This window comes from Carica papaya, chromosome 5 (genome assembly GCF_054855325.1).
Source record: "Carica papaya isolate Zhongbai chromosome 5, ASM5485532v1, whole genome shotgun sequence".
Classification (NCBI taxonomy): domain Eukaryota; kingdom Viridiplantae; phylum Streptophyta; class Magnoliopsida; order Brassicales; family Caricaceae; genus Carica; species Carica papaya.
In genome coordinates this window covers 31,102,370-31,124,912 of record NC_142313.1, presented here as the reverse complement: position 1 = coordinate 31,124,912, position 22,543 = coordinate 31,102,370, and the positions used below count along the sequence as shown (strand labels likewise).

The 22,543-nt window shown below is 46.4% G+C and overlaps 6 non-coding genes and 39 pseudogenes across 6 annotated transcripts; all 45 read left to right on the top strand.

The window, feature by feature from the left end:
- Nucleotides 1-180: 180 nt before the first annotated feature.
- Nucleotides 181-299, top strand: LOC148264073 (5S ribosomal RNA; annotated as a pseudogene).
- A 562-nt stretch (nucleotides 300-861) lies between these two features.
- LOC148264072 (5S ribosomal RNA) lies at nucleotides 862-980 on the top strand (annotated as a pseudogene).
- Nucleotides 981-1,542: 562 nt separating this feature from the next.
- LOC148264071 (5S ribosomal RNA) lies at nucleotides 1,543-1,661 on the top strand. The gene has a single exon (XR_015819844.1). It is a non-coding gene; the product is annotated as a 5S ribosomal RNA (ribosomal RNA).
- Nucleotides 1,662-2,219: 558 nt separating this feature from the next.
- LOC148264070 (5S ribosomal RNA) lies at nucleotides 2,220-2,338 on the top strand (annotated as a pseudogene).
- A 209-nt stretch (nucleotides 2,339-2,547) lies between these two features.
- LOC148264069 (5S ribosomal RNA) lies at nucleotides 2,548-2,666 on the top strand. Its single transcript, XR_015821173.1, has one exon. It is a non-coding gene; the product is annotated as a 5S ribosomal RNA (ribosomal RNA).
- Nucleotides 2,667-3,229: 563 nt separating this feature from the next.
- LOC148264068 (5S ribosomal RNA) lies at nucleotides 3,230-3,348 on the top strand (annotated as a pseudogene).
- A 205-nt stretch (nucleotides 3,349-3,553) lies between these two features.
- On the top strand, nucleotides 3,554-3,672 carry LOC148264067 (5S ribosomal RNA; annotated as a pseudogene).
- A 204-nt stretch (nucleotides 3,673-3,876) lies between these two features.
- On the top strand, nucleotides 3,877-3,995 carry LOC148264066 (5S ribosomal RNA; annotated as a pseudogene).
- Nucleotides 3,996-4,201: 206 nt separating this feature from the next.
- LOC148264065 (5S ribosomal RNA) lies at nucleotides 4,202-4,320 on the top strand (annotated as a pseudogene).
- A 207-nt stretch (nucleotides 4,321-4,527) lies between these two features.
- LOC148264064 (5S ribosomal RNA) lies at nucleotides 4,528-4,646 on the top strand (annotated as a pseudogene).
- Nucleotides 4,647-5,206: 560 nt separating this feature from the next.
- On the top strand, nucleotides 5,207-5,324 carry LOC148264063 (5S ribosomal RNA; annotated as a pseudogene).
- Nucleotides 5,325-5,853: 529 nt separating this feature from the next.
- On the top strand, nucleotides 5,854-5,972 carry LOC148264062 (5S ribosomal RNA; annotated as a pseudogene).
- A 205-nt stretch (nucleotides 5,973-6,177) lies between these two features.
- Nucleotides 6,178-6,296, top strand: LOC148264061 (5S ribosomal RNA; annotated as a pseudogene).
- Nucleotides 6,297-6,839: 543 nt separating this feature from the next.
- Nucleotides 6,840-6,957, top strand: LOC148264060 (5S ribosomal RNA; annotated as a pseudogene).
- A 204-nt stretch (nucleotides 6,958-7,161) lies between these two features.
- Nucleotides 7,162-7,280, top strand: LOC148264059 (5S ribosomal RNA; annotated as a pseudogene).
- A 208-nt stretch (nucleotides 7,281-7,488) lies between these two features.
- Nucleotides 7,489-7,607, top strand: LOC148264058 (5S ribosomal RNA; annotated as a pseudogene).
- A 563-nt stretch (nucleotides 7,608-8,170) lies between these two features.
- Nucleotides 8,171-8,289, top strand: LOC148264057 (5S ribosomal RNA; annotated as a pseudogene).
- A 204-nt stretch (nucleotides 8,290-8,493) lies between these two features.
- LOC148264056 (5S ribosomal RNA) lies at nucleotides 8,494-8,612 on the top strand (annotated as a pseudogene).
- Nucleotides 8,613-9,499: 887 nt separating this feature from the next.
- On the top strand, nucleotides 9,500-9,619 carry LOC148264055 (5S ribosomal RNA; annotated as a pseudogene).
- Nucleotides 9,620-10,404: 785 nt separating this feature from the next.
- On the top strand, nucleotides 10,405-10,523 carry LOC148264054 (5S ribosomal RNA; annotated as a pseudogene).
- Nucleotides 10,524-10,727: 204 nt separating this feature from the next.
- LOC148264053 (5S ribosomal RNA) lies at nucleotides 10,728-10,846 on the top strand (annotated as a pseudogene).
- Nucleotides 10,847-11,406: 560 nt separating this feature from the next.
- LOC148264052 (5S ribosomal RNA) lies at nucleotides 11,407-11,524 on the top strand (annotated as a pseudogene).
- Nucleotides 11,525-11,728: 204 nt separating this feature from the next.
- Nucleotides 11,729-11,847, top strand: LOC148264051 (5S ribosomal RNA; annotated as a pseudogene).
- Nucleotides 11,848-12,409: 562 nt separating this feature from the next.
- LOC148264050 (5S ribosomal RNA) lies at nucleotides 12,410-12,528 on the top strand (annotated as a pseudogene).
- Nucleotides 12,529-12,733: 205 nt separating this feature from the next.
- LOC148264049 (5S ribosomal RNA) lies at nucleotides 12,734-12,852 on the top strand. Its single transcript, XR_015820582.1, has one exon. It is a non-coding gene; the product is annotated as a 5S ribosomal RNA (ribosomal RNA).
- Nucleotides 12,853-13,414: 562 nt separating this feature from the next.
- On the top strand, nucleotides 13,415-13,533 carry LOC148264048 (5S ribosomal RNA; annotated as a pseudogene).
- Nucleotides 13,534-13,742: 209 nt separating this feature from the next.
- LOC148264047 (5S ribosomal RNA) lies at nucleotides 13,743-13,861 on the top strand. The gene has a single exon (XR_015820492.1). It is a non-coding gene; the product is annotated as a 5S ribosomal RNA (ribosomal RNA).
- Nucleotides 13,862-14,393: 532 nt separating this feature from the next.
- LOC148264046 (5S ribosomal RNA) lies at nucleotides 14,394-14,512 on the top strand. The gene has a single exon (XR_015820086.1). It is a non-coding gene; the product is annotated as a 5S ribosomal RNA (ribosomal RNA).
- A 559-nt stretch (nucleotides 14,513-15,071) lies between these two features.
- Nucleotides 15,072-15,190, top strand: LOC148264045 (5S ribosomal RNA; annotated as a pseudogene).
- Nucleotides 15,191-15,753: 563 nt separating this feature from the next.
- LOC148264044 (5S ribosomal RNA) lies at nucleotides 15,754-15,871 on the top strand (annotated as a pseudogene).
- A 204-nt stretch (nucleotides 15,872-16,075) lies between these two features.
- Nucleotides 16,076-16,194, top strand: LOC148264043 (5S ribosomal RNA; annotated as a pseudogene).
- A 205-nt stretch (nucleotides 16,195-16,399) lies between these two features.
- Nucleotides 16,400-16,518, top strand: LOC148264042 (5S ribosomal RNA). Its single transcript, XR_015820483.1, has one exon. It is a non-coding gene; the product is annotated as a 5S ribosomal RNA (ribosomal RNA).
- Nucleotides 16,519-17,081: 563 nt separating this feature from the next.
- On the top strand, nucleotides 17,082-17,199 carry LOC148264041 (5S ribosomal RNA; annotated as a pseudogene).
- A 204-nt stretch (nucleotides 17,200-17,403) lies between these two features.
- On the top strand, nucleotides 17,404-17,522 carry LOC148264040 (5S ribosomal RNA; annotated as a pseudogene).
- Nucleotides 17,523-17,727: 205 nt separating this feature from the next.
- On the top strand, nucleotides 17,728-17,846 carry LOC148264039 (5S ribosomal RNA; annotated as a pseudogene).
- Nucleotides 17,847-18,408: 562 nt separating this feature from the next.
- Nucleotides 18,409-18,527, top strand: LOC148264038 (5S ribosomal RNA; annotated as a pseudogene).
- Nucleotides 18,528-19,086: 559 nt separating this feature from the next.
- Nucleotides 19,087-19,205, top strand: LOC148264037 (5S ribosomal RNA; annotated as a pseudogene).
- A 205-nt stretch (nucleotides 19,206-19,410) lies between these two features.
- Nucleotides 19,411-19,529, top strand: LOC148264036 (5S ribosomal RNA; annotated as a pseudogene).
- A 205-nt stretch (nucleotides 19,530-19,734) lies between these two features.
- On the top strand, nucleotides 19,735-19,853 carry LOC148264035 (5S ribosomal RNA; annotated as a pseudogene).
- Nucleotides 19,854-20,057: 204 nt separating this feature from the next.
- On the top strand, nucleotides 20,058-20,176 carry LOC148264034 (5S ribosomal RNA; annotated as a pseudogene).
- A 563-nt stretch (nucleotides 20,177-20,739) lies between these two features.
- On the top strand, nucleotides 20,740-20,858 carry LOC148264033 (5S ribosomal RNA; annotated as a pseudogene).
- Nucleotides 20,859-21,063: 205 nt separating this feature from the next.
- Nucleotides 21,064-21,182, top strand: LOC148264032 (5S ribosomal RNA; annotated as a pseudogene).
- A 558-nt stretch (nucleotides 21,183-21,740) lies between these two features.
- On the top strand, nucleotides 21,741-21,859 carry LOC148264031 (5S ribosomal RNA; annotated as a pseudogene).
- Nucleotides 21,860-22,095: 236 nt separating this feature from the next.
- LOC148264030 (5S ribosomal RNA) lies at nucleotides 22,096-22,213 on the top strand (annotated as a pseudogene).
- Nucleotides 22,214-22,413: 200 nt separating this feature from the next.
- On the top strand, nucleotides 22,414-22,532 carry LOC148264029 (5S ribosomal RNA; annotated as a pseudogene).
- The last annotated feature ends 11 nt before the right edge of the window (nucleotides 22,533-22,543 follow it).

The window sequence follows — 22,543 nt, the reverse complement described above, 5'->3', positions numbered from 1 at the left end:
GTTACGCGCGACTTTAATTATGGTCTGCAGATTTATTCGCAAATGTGAGTCACGGCGCCGTGGCATTTTACTTGATATTTGAACGAGAACGAGAGGTGCAGTGCGCACGCACAAGGAAACAAATGACGGGAGGGGGAAGAAAGGAGAACGAGTTTATGTATTTGCAGCGAGAAATTAAACAGTTGCGATCATACCAGCACTGATGCACCGGATCCCATCAGAACTCCGCAGTTAAGTGTGCTTTGGCGAGAGTAGTACTCGGATGGGTGACCTCCTAGGAAGTCCTCGTGTCGCACTAATTTTTTTTTCAGACGGGTCGTTCGACGTTACGCGCGACTGGAACTAGGGTCCACTGGTTTATACGCAAATATGAGTCAAAAAGCAGGGGCATTTTAATCGATATTAGAATGAGAAGGAGAGATGCAGAGTGCACGCACAAGGAAACAAATGACGGGAGGGGGGATGGAGGGTGAAAAAGTGTATGTATTTGCAGCGCAGAATGAAACATGAGCCATCCTACCAGCACCAATGCAACGGATTCTATCAAAACTCCGCAAGTGAAGGGTGCTTGGGCGAGAGTAGCACTAGGATGGGTGACCTCCTGCGAAGTCCTTATATTTCACCCATTTTCTTAAGAAGCCCTCGTGTTGCACCCATTTTTTTGCAGATGGTTCTTTCGACGATACGCGCGACTTGAATTATAGTCCTCAGGTTTATTCATAAATGTGAGTCACGGCACCGTAGCATTTTACTTGATATTAGAACGAGCACGGGAGGTGCAGTGCGCACGCACAAGGAAACAAATGACGAGAGGGGGAAGAAAGGAGAAGGAGTTTATGTATTTGCAGCGCTGAATTATATGGGTGCGATCAGACCAGCACTAATGCACCGGATCCCATCAGAACTCCGCAGGTAAGTGTGCTTGGGCGAGAGTAGTACTCGGATGGGTGACCTCCTGGGAAGTCCTCGTGTCGCACTAATTTTTTTTTCAGACGGGTCGTTCGACGTTACGCGCGACTAGAACTATGGTCCGTTGGTTTATACGCAAATGTGAGTCAAGAAGCAAGGGCATTTTAATCGATATTAGAACGAGAAGGAGAGATGCAGAGTGCACGCACAAGGAAACAAATGACGGGAGGGGGGATGGAGGGAGAAAAAGTGTATGTATTTGCAACGCAGAATAAAACATGAGCCATCATACCAGCACCAATGTAACGGATTCTATCAGAACTCCGCAAGTTAAGGGTGCTTGGGCGAGAGTAGCACTAGGATGGGTGACCTCCTGCGAAGTCCTTATATTTCACCCATTTTCTTAGGAAGTCCTCGTGTTGCACCCATTTTTTTGCAGATGATTCTTTCGACGATACGCGCGACTTGAATTTTGGTCCTCAGGTTTATTCACAAATGTGAATCACGGCATCGTAGCATTTTACTTGATTTTAATACGAGCACGGGAGGTGCAGTGCGCACGCACAAGGAAACAAATGACGGGAGGGGGAAGAAAGGAGAAGGAGTTTATGTATTTGCAGCGCTAAATTATATGGGTGCGATCATACCAGCACTAATGCACCGGATCCCATCAGAACTCCGTAGTTAAGTGTGCTTGGGCGAGAGTAATACTCGGATGGGTGACCTCCTGGGAAGTCCTCGTGTCGCACCAATTTTTTTCAGACGGGTCGTTCGACGTTACGCGCGACTGGAACTAGGGTCGGTTTGTTTACACGGAAATGTGAGTCAAGAAGCAGGGGCATTTTAATCGATATTAGAACGAGAAGGAGTGATGTAGTGTGAACGCACAAGGAAACAATTGATGGGAGGGGGAGGGAAGGAGAAGGAGTGTATGTATTTTCAGCACGAAATGAAACAGGTGCGATCATACCAGCACTAATGCAACGGATTCTATCAGAACTCCGTAGGTAAGGGTGCTTGGGCGAGAGTAGTACTAGCATGGGTTACCTCCTGCGAAGTCCATATATTTCACCCATTTTCTTGTGAAGTCCTCGTGTTGCACCCATTTTTTTGCAGATGATTCTTTCGGCGTTACGTGCGACTTGAATTGTGGTCCTCAGGTTTATTCGCAAATGTGAGTCACGGCACTGTAGAATTTTACTTGATATTAGAACGAGAACGGGAGGTGCAGTGCGCACGCACAAGGAAACAAATGACGAGAGGGGGAATAAAGGGGAAGGAGTGTATGTATTTGCAGCGCAAAACTAAACAGGTGCAATCATACCAGCATTAAAGCCCCGGATCCCATCCGAACTCCGCAGTTAAGTGTGCTTTGGCGAAAGTAGTACAATGATGGGTTACCTCCTTGGAAGTTCTCGTGTTGCACCCATTTTCTTTTTTTCAGATGTGTCGTTCGACGTTACGCGCGACTTTAGTTATGGTCCGCAGATTTATTCGCAAATGTGAGTCACGGCGCTGTGGCTTTTTACTTGATATTTGAACGAGAACGAGAGGTGCAGTGCGCACGCACAAGGAAACAAATGACGGGAGGGGGAAGAACGGAGAAGTAGTTTATGTATTTGCAGCGCAAACTTAAACGGGTGCGATCAAACCAGCACTAATGCACCGGATCCCATCAGAACTCCGCAGTTAAGTGTGCTTGGGCGAGAGTAGTACTAGGATGGGTGACCTCTTGGGAAGTCCTCGTGTCGCACTAATTTTTTTTTTCAGACGGGTTGTTCGACGTTACGCGCGACTAGAACTAGGGTCCACTGGTTTATACGCAAATGTAAGTCAAGAAGCAGGGGCATTTTAATCAATATTAGAATGAGAAGGAGAGATGCAGAGTGCACACACAAGGAAACAAATGACGGGAGGGGGGATAGAGGGAGAAAAAGTTTATGTATTTGCAGCGCAGAATGAAACATGAGCAATCATACCAGCACCAATGCAACGGATTCTATCAGAACTCTGAAAGTTAAGGGTGCTTGGGCGAGAGTAGCACTAGGATGGGTGACCTCCTGCGAAGTCCTTATATTTCACCCATTTTCTTAGGAAGTCCTCGTGTTGCACCCATTTTTTTGCAGATAATTCTTTTGACGTTACGCGCGACTTGAATTATGGTCCTCAGGTTTATTCGCAAATGTGAGTCACGGCGCTGTAGCATTTTACTTAATATTAGAACGAGAACGGGAGCTGCAGTGCGCACGCACAAGGAAACAAATGATGAGAGGGGGACGAAAGGGGAATGAGTTTATGTATTTTCAGCGGGAAATTAAACAGGTGCAATCATTCCAGCAGTAATGCACCGGATCCCATCAGAACTCCGTAGTTAAGTGTGCTTGGGCGAGAGTAGTACTCGGATGGGTGACCTCTTGGGAAGTCCTCGTGTCGCACCAATTTTTTTTCAGACGGGTCGTTCGACGTTACGCGCGACTGGAACTATGGTACGCTGGTTTATACGCAAATGTGAGTCAAGAAGCAGGGGCATTTTAATCGATATTAGAACGAGAATGAGAGGTGAAGTGTGAACGCACAAGGAACCAAATGACCGGAGGGGGAAGAAAGGAGAAGGAGTGTATGTATTTGCAGCGCAAAATTAAACAGGTGCGATCAAACCAGCACTAAAGCCCCGGATCCCCTCAGAATTCCGCACTTAAGTGTGCTTGGGCGAGAGTAGTACTCGGATGGGTGACAACTTGGAAAGCCCTCGTGTTGCACCTATTTTTTTCGGATGGGTTGTTAAACGTTACGCGCGAATGGAATTATAAACTGCTGGTTCATTTGCAAAGGAGAGTCACGGTGCCGAGGCATATTACTTGATATTAGAACGAGAAAGAGAGATGCAGAGTGCACGCACAAGGAAACAAATGACGGGAGGGGGAAGAAAGGAGAAGGAGTTTATGTATTTGCAGCGCGAAATTAAACGGGTGCGATCATACCAGCACTAATGCAACGGATCCCATCATAACTCTGCAGTTAAGTGTGCTTGGGCGAGAGTAGTACTCGGATGGGTGACCTCCTGGGAAGTTCTCGTGTCGCACAAATTTTTTTCCAGACGGGTCGTTCGACGTTACGCGCAACTGGAACTATGGTCCACTTGTTTATACGCAAATGTGAGTCAAGAAGTTGGGGCATATTAATCGATATTAGAATGAGAAAAAGAGGTGCAGTGTGAACGCACAAGGAAACAAATGATGGGAGGGGGGAGGGAAGGAGAAGGAGTGTATGTATTTTCAGCACGAAATTAAACAGGTGCTATCACACCAGCACAAATGCACCGGATCCCATCAGAACTCCGCAGTTAAGTGTGCTTTGGCGAAAGTAGTACAAGGATGGGTTACCTCCTGGGAAGTTCTCGTGTTGCACCCATTTTTTTTTTTAGATGTGCCATTCGACGTTACGCGCGACTTTAATTATAGTCCGCAGATTTATTCGAAAATGTGAGTCACTGCACCGTGGCATTTTACTTGATATTTATACGAGAACGAGAGGTGCAGTGCACACGCACAAGGAAACAAATGACGGGAAGGGGAAGAAAGGAGAAGGAGTGTACGTATTTGCAGCGCGAAATTAAATAGGTGCCATCATACCAGCACTAATGCACCGTATCCCATCGGAACTTAGCAGTTAAGTGTGCTTGGGCGGGAGTAGTGCTCGGATTGGTGACCTCCTGGGAAGTCCTCGTGTTGCACCCATTTTTTTCGGATGGATCGTTCGACGTTACGCGCGAATGCAATTATAAACCGTTGGTTCATTCGCAAAGGTGAGTCACGATGCCAGGGTATTTTACTTGATATTAGAACAAGAAGGAGAGATGCAGAGTGCACGCACAAGGAAACAAATGACGGGAGAGGGGATGGAGGGAGAAAGAGTGTATGTATTTGCAGCGCAGAATGAAACATGAGCGATCATACAAGCACCAATGCAACGGATTCTATCAGAACTCCGCAAGTTAAGGGTGCTTGGGTGAGAGTAGCACTAGGATGGGTGACCTCATGCGAAGTCCTTATATTTCACCTATTTTCTTAGGAAGTCCTCGTGTTGCACCCATTTTTTTGCAGATGATTCTTTCGACGATACGCGCGACTTGAATTATGGTCCTCAGGTTTATTCGTAAATGTGAGTCACGGCACCTTAGCATTTTACTTGATATTAGAACGAGCACGGGAGGTGCAGTGCGCACGCACATGGAAACAAATGATGGGAGCGGGAAGAAAGGAGAAGGAATTTATGTATTTGCAGCGCGGAATTAAACAGGTGAGATCATACCAGCACTAATGCACCGGATCCAATCAGAACTCCGTAGTTAAATATGCTTGGGCGAGAATAGTACTCGGATGGGTGACCTCTTGGAAGTCCTCGTGTCGCACCAATTTTTTTTCAGACGGGTCGTTCGACGTTACGCGCGACTGGAACTAGGGTCCGCTGGTTTATACGCAAATGTGAGTCAAGAAGCAGGGGCATTTTAATCGATATTAGAACAAGAAGAAGAGGTGCAGTGTGAACGCACAAGGAAACAATTGATGGGAGGGGGAGGGAAGGAGAAGGAGTGTATGTATTTTCAGCACGAAATGAAACAGGTGCGATCATACCAGCACTAAAGCAACGGATTCTATCAGAACTCCGTAGGTAAGGGTGCTTTGGCGAGAGTAGTACTAGCATGGGTTACCTCCTGCGAAGTCCTTATATTTCACCCATTTTTTTGCAAATGATTCTTTCGATGTTACGCGCGACTTGAATTATGATACTCAGGTTTATTCGCAAATGTCAGTCACGGTGCCGTGACATTTTACTTGATATTAGAACAAGAACGGGAGGTGCAGTGCGCACGCACAAGGAAACAAATGACGGGAGGGGGAAGAAAGGGGAATGAGTTTATGTATTTGCAGCGCGAAATTAAACAGGTGCGATCATACCAGCACTAATGCACCGGATCCCATCAGAACTCCGCAGTTATGTGTGCTTGGGCGAGATTAGTACTCAGATGGGTGACCTCTTGGGAAGTACTTGTGTCGCACCAATTTTTTTTCAGACGGGTCGTTCGACGTTACGCACGTCTGGAACTAGGGTCCGCTGGTTTATACGCAAATGTGAGTCAAGAAGCAGGGGCATTTTAATCGATATTAGAACGAGAATGAGAGGTGAAGTGTGAACGAACAAGGAAACAAATGACAGGATGGGGAAGAAAGGAGAAGGAGTGTATGTATTTGCAGCGTGAAATTAAACAGGTGCGATCATACCAGCACTAAATCTCCGGATCCCATCAGAACTCCGCAGTTAAGTGTGCTTGGGGGGGAGTAGTACTCGGATGGGTGACCACTTGGGAAGCCCTCGTGTTGCACCAATTTTTTTCGGATGGGTTGTTCGACATTACGCGCGAATGGAATTATAAACCGCTGGTTCATTTGCAAAGGTGAGTCACGGTACCGGGGCATATTACTTGATATTAGAACGAGAAAGAGAGATGCACAGTGCACGCACAAGGAAACAAATGACAGGAGAGGGGATGGGATGAGAAAGAGTGTATATATTTGCAGTGCAGAATGAAACATGAGGGATCATACCAGCACTAATGCAACAGATTCTATCAGAACTCCGCAGTTAAGGGTGCTTGAGCGAGAAAAGTACTCGGATGGGTGACCTCCTGCGAAGTCCATATATTTCACCCATTTTCTTGGGAGGTCCTCGTGTTGCACCCATCTTTTTGCAGATGATTCTTTCGACGTTACGCGCGACTTGATTTATGGTCCGCAGGTTTATTCGCAAATGTGAGTCACGGCACCGTGGCATTTTACTTGATATTAGAACGAGTACGCACGCACAAGGAAACAAATGACGGGAGGAGGAAGAAAAGAGGAGTGTATGTATTTGAAGCGCAAAATTAAACAAGTGGCATCATACCAGCACAAATACACTGGATCCCATCAGAATTCTGCAGTTAAGTGTGCTTGGGCGAGAGTAGTACTCGGATGGGTGACCTCTTGGGAAGTCCTCGTATCGCAATAATATTTTTTTAGATGAGCCGTTCGACGTTACGCGCGACTGGAACTATGGTCCGCTGGTTTATACGCAAATGTGAGTCAAGAATCAGGGGCATTTTAATCGATATTAGAACGAGAAGGAGAGGTGCAGTGTGAACGCACAAGGAAACAAATGATGGGAGGCGGGGAGGGAAGAAGGAGTGTATGTATTTTCAGCACAAAATTAAACAGGTGCGGTCACACCAGCACAACTGCACCGGATCCCATCAGAACTCCGCAGTTAACTGTGCTTTGGCGAAAGTAGTACAATGATGGGTTACCTCCTGGGAAGTTCTCGTGTTGCACCCATTTTTTTTTTTCAGATGTGCTGTTCGACGTTAAGCGCGACTTTAATTATGGTCTGCAGATTTATTCGCAAATGTGAGTCACGGCACCATGGTATTTTACTTGATATTTAAACGAGAACGAGAGGTGCAGTGCGCACGCACAAGGAAACAAATGAAGGGAGGGGGAAGAAAGGAGAAGGATTTTATGTATTTACAGCGCAAAATTAAACAGGTGCGATCATACCAGCACTAATGCACCGGATCCCATCAGAACTCCGCAGTTAAGTGTGCTTTGGCGAGAGTAGTACTCGTATGGGTGACCTCTTGGGAAGTCCTCGTGTCGCACTAATTTTTTTTTCAGACGGGTCGTTCAACGTTACGCGCGACTGGAACTAGGGTCCACTAGTTTATACGCAAATGTGAGTCAAGAAGAAGGGGCATTTTAATCGATATTAGAACGAGAATGAGAGATGCAGAGTGCACGCACAAGGAAACAAATGACGGGAGGGGGGGATGGAGGGATAAAAAGTGTATGTATTTGCAGCGCAGAATGAAACATGAGCATTCATACCAGCACCAATGCAACGGATTCTATCAGAACTCTGCAAGTTAAGGGTGCTTGGGCGAGAGTAGAACTAGGATGGGTGACCTCCTGCGAAGTCCTTATATTTCACCCATTTTCTTAGGAAGTCCTCGTGTTCCACCCATTTTTGTGCAGATGATTCTTTCGACGATACGCGCAACTTGAATTATGGTCCTCAGGTTTATTCGCAAATGTGAGTCACGGCACCGTAGTATTTTAATTGATATTAGAACGAGCACGGGAGGTGCAGTGCGCACGCACAAGGAAACAAATGACGGGAGGGGGAAGAAAGGAGAAGTAGTTTATGTACTTGCAGCGCGGAATTAAACGGGTGCGATCATACCAGCACTAATGCACTGGATCCCATCATAACTCTGCAGTTAAGTGTGCCTAGGCGAGAGTAGTACTCGGATTGGTGACCACGTGGGAAGTCCTCGTGTCGCACCAATTTTTTTTCAGACGGATCGTTCGACTTTTCACACGACTGGAACTATGGTCCGCTGGTTTATACGCAAATGTGAGTCAAGAATCAAGGGCATTTTAATCGATATTAGAACGAGAAGGAGAGGTGCAGTGTGAACGCACAAGGAAACAAATGATGGGAGGGGGGGAGTGAAGAAGGAGTGTATGTATTTTCAGCACGAAATTAAACAGGTGCGGTCACACCAGCACAAATGCACCGGATCCCATCAGAACTCCGTAGTTAAGTGTGCTTTGGCGAAAGTAGTACAATGATGGGTTACCTCCTTGGAAGTTCTCGTGCTGCACCCATTTTCTTTTTTTCAGATGTGCCGTGCGACGTTACGCGCGACTTGAATTATGGTCTGCAGATTTATTCGCAAATGTGAGTCATGGTGCCGTGGAATTTTACTTGATATTTGAACGAGAACAAGAGGTGCAGTGCGCACGCACAAGGAAACAAATGACGTGAGGGGGAAGAAAGGAGAAAGAGTGTATGTATTTGCAGCGCGAAATGAAACAGGTACGATCATACCAGCACTAATGCAACGAATTCTATCAGAACTACGTAGGTAAGGGTGCTTGGGCGAGAGTAGTACAAGCATGGGTTACCTCCTGGGAAGTCCTCGTGTCGCACAAATTTTTTTTCAGACGGGTCGTTCGACGTTACGCGCGATTGGAACTAGGGTCCGCTGGTTTATCCGCAAATGTGAGTCAAGAAGCAGGGGCATTTTAATCGGTATTAGAACGAGAAGGAGGGGTGCAGTGTGAACGCACAAGGAAACAATTGATGGGAGGGGGAGGGAAGGAGAGGGAGTGTATGTATTTTCAGCACGAAATGAAACAGGTGCGATCATACCAGCACTAATGCAACGGATTCTATCAGAACTCCGTAGGTAAGGGTGCTTGGGCGAGAGTAGCACTAGCATGGGTTACCTCCTGCGAAGTCCTCATATTTCACCCATTTTCTTGTGAAGTCCTCGTGTTGCACCCATTTTTTTGCAGATAATTCTTTCGACGTTACGCGCGACTTGAATTATGGTCCTCAGGTTTATTCGCAAATGTGATTCACGGCGCTGTAGCATTTTACTTTATATTAGAACGAGAACGGGAGGTGCAGTGCGCACACACAAGGAAACAAATGACGGGAGGGGGAAGAAAGGGGAATGAGTTTATGTATTTGCAGCGCAAAATTAAACTGGTGCGATCATACCAGCACTAATGCACCGGATCCCATCAGAACTCCGCAGTGAAGTGTGCTTGGGCGAGATTAGTACTCGGATGGGTGACCTCCTGGGAAGTCCTCGTGTCGACGTTACGCGCGACTACAACTAGGGTCCACTGGTTTATACGCAAATGTGCGTCAAGAAGCAGGGGCATTTTAATCGATATTAGAACGAGAAAGAGGGATGCAGAGTGCACGCACAAGGAAATAAACTCCGTAGGTAAGGGTGCTTGGACGAGAGTAGTACTAGTATGGGTTACCTCCTGGGAAATCCTTATATTTCACCCATTTTCTTGTGAAGTCCTCGTGTTGCACCCATTTTTTTTGCAGATGATTCTTTTGACGTTACGCGCGACTTGAATTATGGTCCTCAGGTTTATTCGCAAATGTGAGTCAAGGTGCTGTACCATTTTACTTGATATTAAAACGAGAACGGGAGGTGCAGTGCGCACGCACAAGGAAACAAATTACGGGAGGGGGAAGAGAGGAGAAGGAGTTTATGTATTTACAGCGCGAAATGAAACAGGTGCGATCATACCAGCACTAATACAACGGATTCTATCAGAACTCCGCAAGTTAAGGGTGTTTGGGCGAGAGTAGCACTAGGATGGGTGACCTACTGCGAAGTCCTTATATTCCACCCATTTTCTTTAGAAGTCCTCGTGTTGTACCCATTTTTTTGCAGATGATTCTTTCGACGATACGCGCGACTTGAATTATGGTCCTCAGGTTTATTCGCAAATGTGAGTCACGCCACCATAGCATTTTACTTGATATTAGAACGAGCACGGGAGGTGCAGTGCGCACGCACATGGAAAGAAATGACGAGAGGGGGAAGAAAGGAGAAGGAGTTTATGTATTTGTTGCGCAAAATTAAACAGGTGCGATCATACCAGCACTAATGCACTGGATCCCATCAGAACTCCGCAGTTAAGTGTGCTTGGGCGAGATTAGTACTCGGATGGGTGACCTCCTGGAAAGTCCTCGTGTCGCACCAATTTTTTTTCAGACGGGTCGTTCGACGTTACGCGAGTCTGGAACTAGGGTCCGCTGGTTTATACGTAAATGTGAGTCAAGAAGCAGGGGCATTTTAATCGATATTAGAACGAGAAGGAGAGATGAAGTGTGAGCGCACAAGGAAACAAATGACGGTGGGGGAAGAAAGGAGAAGGAGTGTATGTATTTGCAGCGCGGAATTAAACAGGTGCAATCATACCAGCACTAAAGCCTCGGAACCCATCAGAACTCCGCAGTTAGGTGTGCTTGGGCGAGAGTAGTACTCCGATGGGTGACCACTTGGCAAGCCCTCGTGTTGCACCTTTTTTTTCTCGGATGGGTTGCTCGACGTTACGCGCGAATGGAATTATAAATCGCTGGTTCATTTGCAAAGGTGAGTAACGGTGCCAGGGCATATTACTTGATATTAGAACGAGAAAGAGAGGTGCAGAGTGCACGCACAAGGAAACAAATGACGGGTGGGGGATGGGAGGAGAAAGAGTGTATGTATTTACAGTGCAGAATGAAGCATGAGGGATCATACCAGCACTAATGCAATGGATTCTATCAGAACTCCGCAGTTAAGGGTGCTTGGGCGAGAAAAGTACTCGGATGGGTGACCTCCTGCGAATTCCTTATATTTCACCCATTTTCTTAGGAGGTCCTCGTGTTGCACCCATCTTTTTACAGATGATTCTTTCGACGTTAAGCGCGACTTGATTTATGGTCCGCAGGTTTATTCGCAAATGTGAGTCACGGCGCCGTGGCATTTTACTTGATATTAGAATGAGTACGGGAGGTGCAGTGCGCACGCACAAGGAAACAAATAACGGGAGGAGGAAGAAAAGAGAAGGAGTGTATGTATTTGAAGCGCAAAATTAAACAAGTGGCATCATACCAGCACTAATGTACTGGATCCCATCAGAACTCTGCAGTTAAGGGTGCTTGGGCGAGAGTAGTACTCGGATGGGTGACCTCTTGGGAAGTCCTCGTATCGCAATAATTTTTTTTCAGATGGGTCGTTCGACATTACGCGTGACTGGAACTATGGTCCGCTGGTTTATACGCAAATGTGAGTCAAGAATCAGGGGCATTGTAATCGATATTCTAACGAGAATGAGTGGTGCAGTGTGAACGCACAAGGAAACAAATGATGGGAGGGGGGGAGGGAAGAAGGAGTGTATGTATTTTCAGCACGAAATTAAACAGGTGCGGTCACACCAGCACTAATGCACCGGATCCCATCAGAACTCCGCAGTTAAGTGTGCTTTGGCGAAAGTAGTACAATGATGGGTTACCTCCTGGGAAGTTCTCGTGTTGCACCCATTTTTTTTTTTCAGATGTGCCGTTCGATGTTACGCGCGACTTTAATTATGGTCCACAGATTTATTCGCAAATGTGAGTCACGGCACCGTGGCATTTTACTTGATATTTGAACGAGAACGAGAGGTGCAGTGCGCACGCACAAGGAAACAAATGACGGGAGGGGGAAGAAAGGAGATGGAGTTTATGTATTTGCTGCGCGAAATTAAACTGGTGCGATCATACCAGCACTAATGCAACGGATTCTATCAGAACTACGTATGTAAGGGTGCTTGGGCGAGAGTAGTACTAGCATGGGTTACCTCCTGCGAAGTCCTTATATTTCACCCATTTTCTTGTGAAGTCCTCGTGTTGCACTCATTTTTTTGCAGATGATTCTTTCGACGTTACGCGCGACTTGAATTATGGTCCTCAAGTTTATTCGCAAATGTGAGTCACGGCTCTGTAGCTATTTACTTGATATTAAAACGAGAACGGAAGGTGCAGTGCGCACGCACAAGGAAACAAATGACGGGAGGGGGAAGAAAAGGGAATGAATTTATGTATTTGCAGCGCAAAATTAAACAGGTGCGATCATACCAGCACTAATGCACCGGATCGCATCAGAACTCCGCAGTGATGTGTGCTTGGGCGAGATTAGTACTCGGATGGGTGACCTCCTGGGAAGTCCTCGTGTCGCACCAATTTTTTTTCAGACAGGTCGTTCGACGTTACGCGCGTCTGGAACTACGGTCCGCTGGTTTATACGCAAATGTGAGTCAAGAAGCAGGGGCATTTTAATCGATATTAGAACGAGAATGAGAGGTGAAGTGTGAACGCACAAGGAAACAAATGACGGGAGGGGGAAGAAATGAGAAGGAGTGTATGTATTTGCAGCACGAAATTAAACAGGTGCGATCATACCAGCACTAAAGCTCTGGATCCTATCAGAACTCCACAGTTAAGTGTGCTTGGGCGAGAGTAGTACTCGGATGGGTCACCACCTGGGAAGCCCTCGTGTTGCACCTATTTTTTTTTTCGGATGGGTTCTTCGACGTTGCGCGCGAATGGAATTATAAACCGCTGGTTCATTTGGAAAGGTGAGTCACGGTGCCGGGGCATATTACTTGATATTAGAATGAGAAAGAGAGATGCAGAGTGCACGCACAAGGAAACAAATGACGGGAGGAGGGTTTGAAGGAGAAAGAGTGTATGTATTTGCAGTGCAGAATGAAACATGAGGGATCATACCAGCACTAATGCAACGGATTCTATCAGAACTCCGCAGTTAAGGGTGCTTGGGCGAGAAAAGTACTCGGATGGGTGACCTCCTGCGAAGTCCTTATATTTCACCCATTTTCTTAGGAAGTCCTTGTGTTGCACCCATTTTTTTGCAGATGATTCTTTCGACGATACGCGCAACTTGAATTATGGTCCTCAGGTTTATTCGCAAATGTGAGTCACGGCACCGTAGCATTTTACTTTATATTAGAAGGAGCACGGGAGGTGCAGTGCGCACGCACAAGGAAACAAATGATGGGAGGGGGAAGAAAGGGGAATGAGTTTATGTATTTGCAGCGCAAAATTAAACAGGTGCGATCATACCAACACAAATGCACCGGATCCCATCAGAACTCCGCAGTTAAGTGTGCTTTGGTGAAAGTAGTACAATGATGGGTTACCTCGTGGGAAGTTCTCGTGTTGCACCCATTTTCTTTTTTTCAGATGTGCCGTTCGACGTTACGCGCGACTTTAATTATGGTCCGCAGATTTATTCGCAAATGTGAGTCACGGCGCTGCGGCATTGTACTTGATATTTGAACGAGAACGAGAGGTGCAGTGCGCACGCACTTGGAAACAAATGACGGGAGGGGGAAGAAAGGAGAAGGAATTTATGTATTTGCTGCGCGAAATTAAACAGGTGCGATCATACCAGCACTAATGCACCGGATCCCATCAGAACTCCGCAGTTAAGTGTGCTTGGGCGAGAGTAGTTCTTGGACGGGTGACCTCCTGGGAGGTTCTCGTGTCGCACTAATTTTTTTTTCAGACGGGTCGTTCGACGTTACGCGCGACTGGAACTAGGGTCCACTGGTTTATACGCAAATGTGAGTCAAGAAGTAGGGGCATTTTAATCGATATTAGAACGAGAAGGAGAGATGTAGAGTGCACGCACAAGGAAACAAATGACGGGAGGGGGGATGGAGGGAGAAAAAGTGTATGTATTTGAAGCACAGAATGAAACATGAGCAATCATACCAGCACCAATGCAACAGATTCTATCAGAACTCCACAAGTTAAGGGTGCTTGAGCGAGAGTAGCACTAGGATGGGTGACCTCCTGCGAAGTCCTTATATTTCACCCATTTTTTTGCAGATAATTCTTTCGACGATACGCGCGACTTGAATTATGGTCCTCAAGTTTATTCGCAAATGTGAGTCACGGTACCGTAGCATTTTGCTTGATATTAGAACGAGCACGGTAGGTGCAGTGCGCACGCACAAGGAAACAAATGACGGGAGGGGGAAGAAAGGAGAAGGAGTTTATGTATTTGCAGCGCGGAATTAAACGGGTGCGATCATACCAACACTAATACACCGGATCCCATCAGAACTCCGCAGTTAAGTGTGCTTGGGCGAGAGTAGTACTCGGATGGGTGACCTCCTGCGAAGTCCTCGTGTCGCACCAATTTTTTTTTAAAAGAGTCGTTCGACGTTACGCGCGACTGGAACTAGGTTTCGCTGGTTTATACGCAAATGTGAGTCAAGAAGCAGGGGCATTTTAATCGATATTAGAACGAGAATGAGAGGTGCAGTGTGAATGCACAAGGAAACAATTGATGGGATGGGGAGGGAAGGAGAAGGAGTGTATGTATTTTCAGCACGAAATGAAACAGGTGCGATGATACCAGCACTAATGCAACGGATTCTATCAGAACACCGTAGGTAAGGGTGCTTGGGCGAGAGTAGTACTAGCATGGGTTACCTCCTGCGAAGTCCTTATATTTCACCCATTTTCTTGTGAAGTCCTCGTGTTGCACCCATTTTTTTGCAGATGATTCTTTCGACGTTACGCGCGACTTGAATTATGGTCCTCAGGTTTATTCGCAAATGTGAGTCACGTCGCCGTGACATTTTACTTGATATTAGAACGAGTACGGGAGGTGCAGTGCGCACGCACAAGGAAACAAATGACAAGAGGAGGAAGAAAAGAGAAGGAGTGTATGTATTTGAAGCGGAAAATTAAACAGGTGTGATCATACCAGCACTAATGCACCGGATCCCATCAAAACTCCGCAGTTAAGTGTGCTTGGACGAGAGTAGTACTCGGATGGGTGACCTCCTGGGAACTCCTCGTGTCGCACTAATTTTTTTTTCAGACGGGTCGTTCGACGTTACGCGCGACTGGAACTAGGGTCCACTGGTTTATACACAAATGTGAGTCAAGAAGCAGGGGCATTTTAATCGATATTAGAACGAGAAGTAGAGATGCAGAGTGCACGCACAAGGAAACAAATGACGGGAGGGGGGATGGAGGGAGAAAAAGTGTATGTATTTGCAGCGCATAATGAAACATGAGCAATAATACCAGCACCAATGCAACGGATTCTGTCAGAACTCCACAAGTTAAGGGTGCTTGGGCGAGAGTAGTACTAGCATGGGTTACCTCCTGCGAAGTCCTTATATTTCACCCATTTTCTTGTGAAGTCCTCGTGTTGCACCCATTTTTTTGCAGATGATTCTTTCGACGTTACGCGCGACTTGAATTATGGTCCTCAAGTTTATTCGCAAATGTGAGTCACATCGCCGTGGCATTTTACTTGATATTAGAACGAGTACGGGAGGTGCAGTGCGCACGCACAAGGAAACAAATGACAGGAGGAGGAAAAAAAGAGAAGGAGTGTATGTATTTGAAGCGCAAAATTAAACAAGTGGCATAATACCAGCACTAATGCACTGGATCCCATCAGAACTCTGCAGTTAAGTGTGCTTGGGCGAGAGTAGTACTCGGATGGGTGACCTCTTGGGAAGTCCTCGTATCGCAACAATTTTTTTTTAGATGGGCCGTTCGACGTTACGCGCGATTGGAACTATAGTCCCCTGGTTTATACGCAAATGTGAGTCAAGAATCAGGGGCATTTTAATCGATATTAGAACGAGAAGGAGAGGTGCAGTGTGAACGCACAAGGAAACAAATGATGGGAGGGGGGGAGGGAAGAAGGAGTGTATGTATTTTCAGCACGAAATTAATCAGGTGCGGTCACACCAGCACAAATGCACCGGATCCCATCAAAACTCCGCAGTTAAGTGTGCTTTGGCGAAAGTAGTACAATGATGGGTTACCTCCTGGGAAGTTCTCGTGTTGTACCCTTTTTTTTTCAGATGTGCCGTTCAACGTTACGCACGACTTCAATTATGGTCCGCAGATTTATTCGCAAATGTGAGTCACGGCGCTGTGGCATTTTACATGATATTTGAACGAGAACGAGAGGTGCAGTGCGCACGCACAAGGAAACAAATGATGGGAGGGGGAAGAAAGGAGAAGGAGTTTATGTATTTGCAGCGCGAAATTAAACAGGTGCGATCATACCAGCACTAATGCACCGGATCCCATCAAAACTCCGCAGTTAAGTGTGCTTGGGCGAGAGTAGTACTCGGATGGGTGACCTCCTGGGAATTCCTCGTGTCGCACTAATTTTTTTTTCAGACGGGTCGTTCGACGTTACGCGCGACTGGAACTAGTGTCCACTGGTTTATACGCAAATGTGAGTCAAGAAGCAGGGGCATTTTAATCGATATTAAAACGAGAAGTAGAGATGCAGAGTGCACGCATAAGGAAACAAATGACGGGAGTGGGGATGGAGGGAGAAAGAGTGTATGTATTTGCAGCGCATAATGAAACATGAGCAATAATACCAGCACCAATGCAACGGATTCTGTTAGAACTCCACAAGTTAAGGGTGCTTGGGCGAGAGTAGTACTAGCATGGGTTACCTCCTGCGAAGTCCTTATATTTCACCCATTTTCTTGTGAAGTCCTCGTGTTCCACCCATTTTTTTGCAGATGATTCTTTCGACGTTACGCGCGACTTGAATTATGGTCCTCAGGTTTATTCGCAAATGTGAGTCACGTCGCCGTGGCATTTTACTTGATATTAGAACGAGTACGGGAGGTGCAGTGCGCACGCACAAGGAAACAAATGACAGGAGGAGGAAAAAAAGAGAAGGAGTGTATGTATTTGAAGCGCAAAATTAAACAAGTGGCATAATACCAGCACTAATGCACTGGATCCCATCAGAACTCTGCAGTTAAGTTTGCTTGGGCGAGAGTAGTACTCGGATGGGTGACCTCTTGGGAAGTCCTCGTATCGCAACAATTTTTTTTTAGATTGGCCGTTCGACGTTACGCGCGATTGGAACTATAGTCCCCTGGTTTATACGCAAATGTGAGTCAAGAATCAGGGGCATTTTAATCGATATTAGAACGAGAATGAGAGGTGCAGTGTGAACGCACAAGGAAACAAATGATGGGATGGGGGGAGGGAAGAAGGAGTGTATGTATTTTCAGCACGAAATTAATCAGGTGCGGTCACACCAGCACAAATGCACCGGATCCCATCAGAACTCCGCAGTTAAGTGTGCTTTGGCGAAAGTAGTACAATGATGGGTTACCTCCTGGGAAGTTCTCGTGTTGCACCCTTTTTTTTTCAGATGTGCCGTTCGACGTTACGCACGACTTCAATTATGGTCCGCAGATTTATTCGCAAATGTGAGTCACGGCGCCGTGGCATTTTACATGATATTTGAACGAGAACGAGAGGTGCAGTGCGCACGCACAAGGAAACAAATGATGGGAGGGGGAAGAAAGGAGAAGGAGTTTATGTATTTGTAGCGCGAAATTAAACAGGTGCGATCATACCAGCACTAATGCACCGGATCCCATCAAAACTTCGCAGTTAAGTGTGCTCGGGCGAGAGTAGTACTCGGATGGGTGACCTCCTGGGAACTCTTCGTGTCGCACTAATTTTTTTTTCAGACGGATCGTTCGACGTTACGCGCGACTGGAACTAGGGTCCACTGGTTTATACGCAAATGTGAGTCAAGAAGCAGGGGTATTTTAATCGATATTAGAATGAGAAGGAGAGATGCAGAGTGCACGCACAAGGAAACAAATGAAGGGAGGGGGGATGGAGGGAGAAAATGTATATGTATTTGCAGCGCAGAATGAAACATGAGCAATCATACCAGCACCAACGCAACGGATTATATCAGAACTCCGCAAGTTAAGGGTGCTTGGGCGAGAGTAGCACTAGGATGGGTGACCTCCGGCAAAGTCCTTATATTTCACCCATTTTCTTAGGAAGTCCTCGTGTTGCACCCATTTTTTTGCAGATGATTCTTTCCACGATACGCGCTACTTGAATTATGGTCCTCAGGTTTATTCGCAAATGTGAGTCACGGCACCGTAGCATTTTACTTGATATTAGAACGAGCACGGGAGGTGCAGTGCGCACGCACAAGGAAACAAATGACGGGAGGGGGAAGAAAGAAGAAGGAATATATGTATTTGCAGCGCAAAATTAAACGGGTGCGATCATACCAGCATTAATGCACCGGATCCCATCAGAACTCTGCAGTTAAGTGTGCTTGGGAGAGAGTAGTACTCGGATGGGTGACCTCCTGGGAAGTCCTCGTGTCGCACCAATTTATTTTCAGACGGGTCGTTCGACGTTACGCGCGACTGGAACTAGGGTCCGCTGGTTTATACGCAAATGTGAGTCAAGAAGCAGGGGCATTTTAATCGATATTAGAACGAGAATGAGAGGTGCAGTGTGAACGCACAAGGAAACAATTGATGGGAGGGGGAGGGAAGGAGAAGGAGTGTATGTATTTTCAGCACGAAATGAAACAGGTGCGATCATACCAGCACTAATGCAACGGATTCTATCAGAACTCCGTAGGTAAGGGTGCTTGGGCGAGAGTAGTACTAGCATGGGTTATCTCCTGCAAAGTTCTTATATTTCACCCATTTTCTCGTGAAGTCCTCGTGTTGCACCCATTTTTTTGCAGATGATTCTTTCGACGTTACGCGCGACTTGAATTATGGTCCTCAGGTTTATTTGCAAATGTGAGTCACGGCGCTGTAGCATTTTACTTGATATTAGAACGAGAACGGGAGGTGCAGTGCGCACGCACAAGGAAACAAATGACGGGAGGGGGAAGAAAGGGGAATGAGTTTATATATTTGATGCCCGAAATTAAACAGCTGCGATCATACCAGCACTAATGCACCGGATCCCATCAGAACTCCGCAGTGAAGTGTGCTTGGGCGAGATTAGTACTCAGATGGGTGACCTCCTGGGAAGTCCTCGTGTCACACAAATTTTTTTTAAGACGGGTCGTTCGACATTACGCGCGTCTGGAACTAAGGTCCGCTGGTTTATACGCAAATGTGAGTCAAGAAGCAGGGGCATTTTAATCGATATTAGAACGAGAATGAGAGGTGAAGTGTGAACGCACAAGGAAACAAATGACGGGAGGGGGAAGAAAGGAGAAGGAGTTTATGTATTTGCAGCGTGGAATTAAACGGGTGCGATCATACCAGCACTAAAGCCTCGGATCCCATCAGAACTCCGCAGTTAGGTGTGCTTGGGCGAGAGTAGTACTCGGATGGGTGACCACCTGGTAAGCCCTCGTGTTGCACCTATTTTTTTTCGGATGGGTTGTTCGACGTTAGGCGCGAATGGAATTATAAACCGCTGGTTCATTTGCAAAGGTGAGTCACGGTGCCGGGGCATATTACTTAATATTAGAACGAGAAAGAGAGATGCAGAGCGCACGCACAAGGAAACAAATGACGGGAGGGGGAAGAAAGGAGAAGGAGTTTATGTATTTGCAGCGCGGAATTAAACGGATGCGATCATACCACCACTAATGCACTGGATCCCATCATAACTCCACAGTTAAGTGTGCTTGGGCGAGAGTAGTACTCTGATGGGTGACCACTTGGGAAGTCCTCGTGTTGCACCCATTTTTTTGCAGACGATTCTTTCAACGTTACATGCGACTTGAATTATGGTCCTCAGGTTTATTCGCAAATGTGAGTCAAGAAGCAGGGGCATTTCAATCGATATTAGAACGAGAAGGAGAGGTACAGTGTGAATGCACAAGGAAACAAATTATGGGAGGGGGGGAGGGAAGAAGGAGTGTCTGTATTTTCGGCACGAAATTAAACAGGTGCAGTCACACCAGCACAAATGCACCGGATCCCATCAGAACTCTGCAGTTAAGTGTTCTTTGGCGAAAGTAGTACAATGATGGGTTACCTCCTGGGAAGTTCTCGTGTTGCACCCATTTTCTTTTTTTCAGATGTGCCGTTCAACGTTACCCGCAACTTTAATTATGGTCCGCAGATTTATTCGCAAATATGAGTCACGGCACCGTGGTATTTTACTTGATATTTGAACGAGAACGAGAGGTGCAGTGCGCACGCACAAGGAAACAAATGACGGGAGGGGGAAGAAAGGAGAAGGAGTGTATGTATTTACAGCGCGAAATGAAACAGGTGCGATCATACCAGCACTAATGCAACGGATTCTATCAGAACTCCGTAGGTAAGGGTACTTGGGCGAGAGTAGTACTAGCATGGGTTACCTCCTGCGAAGTCCTTATATTTCACCCATTTTCTTATGAAGTCCTCGTGTTGCACCCATTTTTTTGCAGATGATTCCTTCGACGTTACGCGCGACTTGAATTATGGTCCTCAGGTTTATTCACAAATGTGAGTCACGGCACTGTAGCATTTTAATTGATATTAGAACGAGAACGGGAGGTGCAGTGTGCACGCACAAGGAAACAAATGACGGGAGGGGGAAGAAAGGAGAAGGAGTGTCTGTATTTGCAGCGCAAAACTAAACAGGTGCTATCATACCAGCACTAAAGCTCCGGATCCCATCATAACTCCACAGTTAAGTGTGCTTTGGCGAGAGTAGTACTCGGATGGGTGACCACCTGGGAAGCCCTCGTGTTGCACCTATTTTTTTTCGGATGGGTTGTTCGACATTACGCGCGAATGGAATTATAAACCGCTGGTTCATTTGCAAAGGTGAGTCACGGTGCTGGGGCATATTACTTGATATTAGAACGAGAAAGAGAGATGCAGAGCACACGCACAAGGAAACATATAACGGGAGGGGGAAGAAAGGAGAAGGAGTTTATGTATTTGCAGCGCGAAATTAAACGGGTGCGATCATACCAGCACTAATGCACCGGATCCCATCAGAACTTCGCAGTTAAGTGTGGTTGGGCGAGAGTAGTACTCGAATGGGTGACCTCTTAGGAAGTCCTCGTGTCGCACCAATTTTTTTTAGATGGGTCGCTCGACGTTACGCGCGACTGGAATTAGAGTCCGCTGGTTTATACGCAAATGTGAGTCAAGAAGCAGGGGCATTTTAATCGATATTAGAACGAGAAGGAGAGGTGCAGTGTGAACGCATAAGGAAACAATTGATGAGAGGGGGAGGGAAGGAGAAGGAGTGTATGTATTTTGAGCACGAAATGAAACAGGTGCGATCATACCAGCACTAATGCAACGGATTCTATCAGAACTCCGTAGGTAAGGATGCTTGGGCGAGAGTAGTACTAGCATGGGTTACCTCCTGCGAAGTCCTTATATTTCACCCATTTTCTTATGAAGTCCTCGTGTTGCACCCATTTTTTTGCAGATGATTCTTTCGACGTTACGCGCGACTTGAATTATGGTTCTCAGGTTTATTCGCAAATGTGAGTCACGACGCTGTAGAATTTTACTTGATATTAGAACGAGAACGGGAGGTGCAGTGCGCACGCACAAGGAAACAATTGACGGGAGGGGGAAGAAAGGGGAATGAGTTTATGTATTTGCAGCGCAAAATTAAACAGGTGCGATCATACCAGCACTAATGCACCGGATCCCATCAGAACTCCGCAGTTATGTGTGCTCGGGCGAGATTAGTGCTCGGATGGGTGACCTCCTGCGAAGTCCTTATATTTCACCCATTTTCTTGGGAGGTCCTCGTGTTGCACCCATCTTTTTGCAGATGATTCTTTCGACGTTACGCGCGACTTAATTTATGGTCCGCAGGTTTATTCGCAAATGTAAGTCACGGCACCGTGGCATTTTACTTGATATTAGAACGAGTACGGGAGGTGCAGTGCGCACCCACAAGGAAACAAATGATGGGAGGAGGAAGAAAAGAGAAGGAGTGTATGTATTTGAAGCGCAAAATTAAACAAGTGGCATCATACCAGCATTAATGCACTGGATCCCATCGGAACTCTGCAGTTAAGTGTGCTTGGGCGAGAGTAGTGCTCGGATGGGTGACCTCTTGGGAAGTCCTCGTATCGCAACAATTTTTTTTCAGATGGGTCTTTTGACGTTACGCGCGACTGGAACTATGGTCAGCTGGTTTATACGCAAATGTGAGTTAAGAAAAAGGGGTATTTTAATCGATATTAGAACGAGAAGAAGAGGTGCAGTGTGAACGCACAAGGAAACAAATGATGGGAGGGGGGAGGGAAGGAGTGTATGTATTTTCAGCACGAAATTAAACAGGTGCGGTCACACCAGAACAAATGCACTGGATCCCTTCAGAACTTCACAGTTAAGTGTGCTTTGGCGAAAGTAGTACAATGATGGGTTACCTCCTGGAAAGTTCTCGTGTTGCACCCATTTTCTTTTTT